Raw genomic sequence first — 6,434 nt, 5'->3', positions numbered from 1 at the left:
TAGTAGTAGAAATACTATAACTTGTAATGCAAGTGAAATTATTAACTTTATTCTCCTTGTATATGTGTATTACACCTTGGTAATTCAAACCAAACATTGACTTTGGTATTTTATAGGAAGCAGCTGCTCACAATGGACTCAATCTCGTTGAGTCTCACATTGCTGGTGATTGCTTTATCAGCAAGCGTAGGATCAGGACAGGGTACTGGAGTAGGATCAGAATGCAATATTAACGTATGCCAAAATTTTGCACGTTGTGTAACGAAGGATATTGGTGATGCCTTCTGTGAATGTATTGTTGGTTTCCATGGACAATTCTGTGAACGCGATGACATAGGTGGTAAGTTTAGTAAAAAGGTAAAGTTACAGATATGTTTGTTGATTAAGGCAACTACCTCCGTATGATCAATCAACTAATAGAAAACATTTCTGTTTGTTTTTATTTTGGTATTAAAATTGAAATGTTAGTGGCTGCAAAATTGGTGACATTTTAAAATATACTGCGCCAAAACAGAAAAGTATCTGTACACTTGATAAAAAGTATAAATTAATAATTGCAAAATATTTAATATTATTATTTGATTTTTATTTGACATTTCCTCTGTTAATTGACATCTTAAGCATCTTACCTATGATAATATGATGCTTAACAAACAAATTACACCCTTGCATTATTATCAATGTATAAAATCAACCGTAATTGCCATCTATTTTAAATTAGACACTTTGGCGAATTGTTAACGCTAAACTAAATAAAGGATTGGGATTTAGCTAGGTTTCATTTGCAAAAAGGAGCATCAATTTTTTTTTCTCATCCAAAAATATTGGTGGTATTTTTCTGCAATATGGAGTAGAACCCCGCTAAAGATTACTGTTTCGTTTTTATGGTAATCTAATCTTCTATTTTCTGAAATTAACTTTGCGGTTAAAGTATAAAAACCCACCATAAAAAACGAACCCAAAATAAAAAATATCAATACTAATGTAAATAGTACTAGTACTACTAATTTCGACATCAAACGTTTAACGTAACTCAAAGGCGGAATTAACATACCGAAGTATATCACGAGTACAATCATACCGTTTCCATGAGCAGTATAACAGTAAATTACAGAATAAATAAAGATTTATATTAAATGTATAATTATATTTGTTTTGTTAGGAACTTCAGCACAATGCAATCCAATCGGACATCAGCCATACCAATTCGGAGAGAAACAAGGGGAGTTGATTTCGCCAAATTACCCTCAACCCTATAGTAATAGGCTGGATTGTTACTATTTCATCGGTACTGCTGATGCCAAACAGATAAGACTTACTTACAACGTGGTTCGATTGGAGCCCGATAAAGACGTAATTTCAATAGGTTTGGGCGATACGTTTGATTTAAGTTTGACGCAGGATAGCTATGATGTCACCACTACTAGTGAAATACCGGAAGAAAACAGAACGGTTACATATGAAACAGACAAGTTATGGCTAAATCTTTTCACCGATAGAAATATTGTAAATCAAGGATTTAGTATTACATATGAGATCGGTAAGTACTGAGTTTTTAATTTGCAAGATGATTGGACAGTATTTTTTGTGGGACATGAGAGCACATCAGGCATATCAAATTGCATTCTGAATACGAAGAATGTCCTTCTGGTATCAAATAATTTCGATTTTTTGAAATTCGCGATATAATACGCATTTTATGGCAAATGATTAAAAAATGATATTTTTAATATTTAACAGTCCACGAAGTAAACTTTATAAATCTAATGATATGTACTTAAGTGTATGTAGCTGGGAAGAAAATCCGACGATCAATTGAAAAATTTGACCTCTTGTATTAAAGATATGGAATTTTTTCACCAAAACATCAAAAAAAAATTAGGTCTTTTGCGGAAAAAAAAAGGTATATCAATAATATGAAAGGTCAGAATCGTCAATTGATCGTCTGCTTTTCATCCCAACTACATACACTTTCAGTACATATCATTAGATTTATAAAGTTAACTTCATGACCTACAAAATTACAACAATTTTAAAAACATCAAATTTTTATAATTTGTCATAAAATTTGTATTATATTTAAAAATCAAATTTTTGATATTAGAAGGAGATTCCTCGTATTCAGAATGCAATTCGATAGGACTGGTGTACTCTCAGCTCCCAAAAAATATTTGGAAACGTCGCTAAACGTTAATATCCCTTAATAGATGAAGACATAATCTGTCCTAAATATAGGTAATGGGCCTGATGCCGAAAATTGAAAAAAAAAAGTTTAGGTACAACAGTAAGTGATGTTAAAGTTATACATTATTGCGGGACGGAGAAAAGGATGACATATAGCGGTAGTTGCACTCAGATATTGAGACAAGCTGATATACAAGATACATGCTGTAATTACTCTAAAGGAGATCGCAAGGCTTGGTATACGGGTATCGTTTCTGCCCCATTTGTAATGATGATTGGTATATAAAAGTATACATTTTAAGGAATTTAACTAACATAACAGATTCCTGCCACAATTAACAGTTTTGGGCTTTGAGAAAATTTCAAAATTTGATTTTACTCTATTGACTCGGCAAAGATACAGGTATATGGACTATAACCAAGAGTTAAAGAAGGTTCTGCTTTGTTATCTATTATTAAACATTTGTAACATAAAGACTGTACAAAAAGTAACGCAGCTGTTATAAATATGCCTATAGTTTCAGCACTAATAATTGTTTTCACAATATTGCAACATAGAAGGAATAGTAATTTATTTACGCCCATTTGATACCTCTTTCGTCCAATTTCGTTCAATATTAACATCACAGCAGTGTTTTTAAAAGACAAATACCCGAATTTAAAGGTTGCAGCTATTTGTATTGATTTGAAGTCAGCGCGAAGATGTTGGAGGGTTTTACGTGCTGCGTAATACCCACTGATTGCTGTAAACGGCAACTTTTAAATTCGGGTATATTTCTTTAAAAGCACTCTGTGTTGTTAATATTGAACGATATTTGACAAATGGGGTATCAAAATGCGCGTAAATAAACCACCCTTCTATGTACGACGTATGTTGAAATTTTGTAAAAATAATTATTAGTTCTGAAGCTATAGACGTATTTATAACAGCTGCGTTACTTTTTGTGCAGACTTTATATTAAAGATTATACTTGATCAATAATCATGAAGCTAATAATGTTTTGTTTTTTTTAATTCCCAGATGGTGATGAATGCGAACCCAACCTTTGCGAAGCTAGTGAACAGTGCGTAGACTTGGAATTTGACTACATGTGTGAAGGTGAGTAGCTTCATTTGCTCTTTCATTATTAAACTCACTCTTTTATGGAATGCCAACAGTTATTAGTCTACTCTTCCAAAAATGAATTTGACACTTTTTATACTTTACTGAAAGTGCATTTACTAATTTCGATTATTCACTTTTAAAACATTCAGTAATTAAAGAGTGTCTAAGTGACACGTACATGAATGGAATTACAAGTGTGAATGATTGATATTAATTTATAATCTGTTAATGTTCCTTTCCTCCAAACTACCAAAAAAACAACTACAAGGTATCCAAAAACAGAACCCTCATTATGCCCTAATCTTCACCAATTTTTGAAAAGTTGATCAAATTTATTTTGATTTGTAAAGAAACCGTTAATCGTTAGCTTTGATAAGCCAAAACAATTATTTCAATCGGCTTATAATTTTGAAGATATGCCTTTTAAGGAAAAGTACCCATTTTGCACTCTGTCCACTGAGTGGTTCAGATGGGCCATGCTTTGGAGTGGCCTGCAAGATCACCAGACCTCACATCACTTGATTTCTTCCTTTGGAGCAAAATCCAAAGCGACGGCTATGAGCGAAGACCACCAGCTAGCCTCCAAGATCTTTAACGTGTTACTGCTGCATTCGAATGTATCCGTTGAACAAGGATGGTACGCAACGTAGTTGATACAGGGTCGAAACCTGTATTCGCCATGGAGGCAACCAGGTAGAGCTCAGAGCAACATCGTGAACCCACTTCAGCAGAACCAAAGACAAACCAAAGAGCCCTTTTAAGGGCTACCTTTTATCAAAAAGAATAATGACTTATGTTGTTAATAAAAACAAAGCAAGAAGCAAACAAAGTAAGAAACGTAAGACGCGTAAGAAGTCCCATCCCACGCCCACAAATTTATGACACAATGAGGGTTCTGCTTTTTTGGGACACCATGTAGTTAATGTGCCCTTTTCATTAGATTTGAATGTTCAAGTGAACCATGTTAAAATGGGGGTGTTTACACTGAAGGAAGTGGGTGCGATGTATTTATTTCTAATGTTTTGTATTTACTATTAATTTTATTTATGAATGTGTCCTTTTCATTAGATATAAATGAATGTTCTAGTCAACCATGTCAGAATGGAGGTACCTGCATTGATGATATAGGGCGCTATGAGTGTATTTGTCCTTTGGGTTTTGAAGGAGATAATTGTGAGAACAGTAAGTATCTATGTTTACTAATTGGAAAGTAATATTGTGACTGCAGATAATTTAATATTGGGTCACCTGAACACATCAAGTTTAATACGAAGACAGAGAACAAACACAGTTACCGTTAGGTTAAGTATATAATATTGCCACCAATCCATAATGTTCAAAGATCGTTAACATAAAACACGTGTAGTTTAATGTGCCCTTTTCATTATATTTAAGGGATCTGGAATGAGCGTTTTGAGCGTTTCGACAGTATTTTTGTGAGACATGAGAGCACATCAGACATATCGAATCGCATTCTGAATACGAAGAAGTCTTTCTGATATAAAATAATTTTAATTTTTTGAAATTTACGATATTATACAAATTTTATGACAAATTATTATCACATTTTTGATATATTACAGTCCTCGAAGTAAATTTTATAAATCTAATGATATATTCTTGAAATGTATGTAGCTGGGAGGAAAAGCCGACGATCAATTGAACATTTTGACCTTTCATATTGAAGATATGGATTTTTTTTCCCAAAAGACCTTTATACGAAATGTCAAAATTTTCAATTTATCGTCGGCTTTTCATCCCACCTACATACACTTTAAGTATAAATCATCAGATTTATAACGTTTACTTCGAGTACTGTTAAATATTTAACAAAATCAATTTTTAATGATTTGTCATAAAATGTGTATTACATTGCGAATTTCAAAAAATCAAAATTATTTGATATCAGAAGGACATTCTACGTATTCAGAATGCAATTTGATATGTCTGATGTGCTCTAATGTCCAACAATAATTACTGTCCAAACGTTCATACCCCATCCCTTAAATGAATCTTCAAGTGAACCATATCAAAATAGGGGTGTTTGCACTGAATTAAGTGGGCGCTATAAATTTATTTCTAATGTTTTGTATTTACTATTAATTTTAAGCTGTTTTCATGAATTTGTCCTTTTCATTAGATATAAATGAATGTGCAGATGAACCATGTCAGAATGGAGGTACCTGTATTAATGATATAGGGCGCTATGAATGTGTCTGTCCTTCGGGTTTTGAAGGAGATAATTGTGAGAACAGTAAGTATCTATGTTAACTAATTGGAAAGTAATTTTGTGACTGCAGATAATTTAATATGGGGTCACCTTAAGGTTGGTCTGAACCCTGGAATTATGGAAACTTTCGGGCCTCATAACTTCTAAATTGTTGGTCTAAAGTGCCATTTTTGGCCCAAAATCCCAAAAATAACGGTTTTTGGCCCACTTCTTTTTCGTGCATCCTAACAAAAAAAAATTTTTTTTTAAACTAGATCAAAATATCTAGGACCCGTTTTATCATTTTTTTTAAAAACGGGTCACATAAAACACGTGTAGTTCAATTTGTGCCCTTATCATTAGATTTAAGTGAACAATGTCAAAATGGGGGTGTTTGCACTGAAGGAAGTGGGCGCTATGGATTTATTTCTGATGTTTTGTATTTACTATTAGTTTTAAGCTATTTGTTATGAATTTGTCCTTTTCATTAGATATAAATGAATGTGCAAGTGGACCATGTGAGAATGGAGGTACCTGCATTGATAATATAGGGCGCTATGAATGTGTATGTCCTTCGGGTTTTGATGGAATTAATTGTGAGAACAGTAAGTATCTATGTTAACTAATTAGAAAGTCATATTGTGACTGCAGATGCTTTAATGTTGGGTCACCTGAACTAATCAACATTTATGAAGACAGACTTCTATCCACAGTTACCGTTATGTATAATTGCCACTAACCCATGATATGTTCAAAGATAGATAACATAAAAAACATGCCCTTTGCATTAGATTTAAATGAATCTTCAAGTGAATCATGTGAAAATGAGGGTGTTTTAGCTGAAGGAAGTGGGCGCTGTCCGGGGGGGGCACTCCAACTTTGGAGGTGTCACGTATGTAGGGCTGTTAAGACCCCCTTTTTCAGCATCGCTGTCAC

The sequence above is a fragment of the Amphiura filiformis genome, chromosome 14, assembly GCF_039555335.1.
Source record: "Amphiura filiformis chromosome 14, Afil_fr2py, whole genome shotgun sequence".
NCBI classification, from domain to species: Eukaryota; Metazoa; Echinodermata; class Ophiuroidea; order Amphilepidida; family Amphiuridae; genus Amphiura; species Amphiura filiformis.
The sequence above is the reverse complement of the archived record's forward strand: the minus strand, read 5'-3'. Positions refer to the sequence as shown.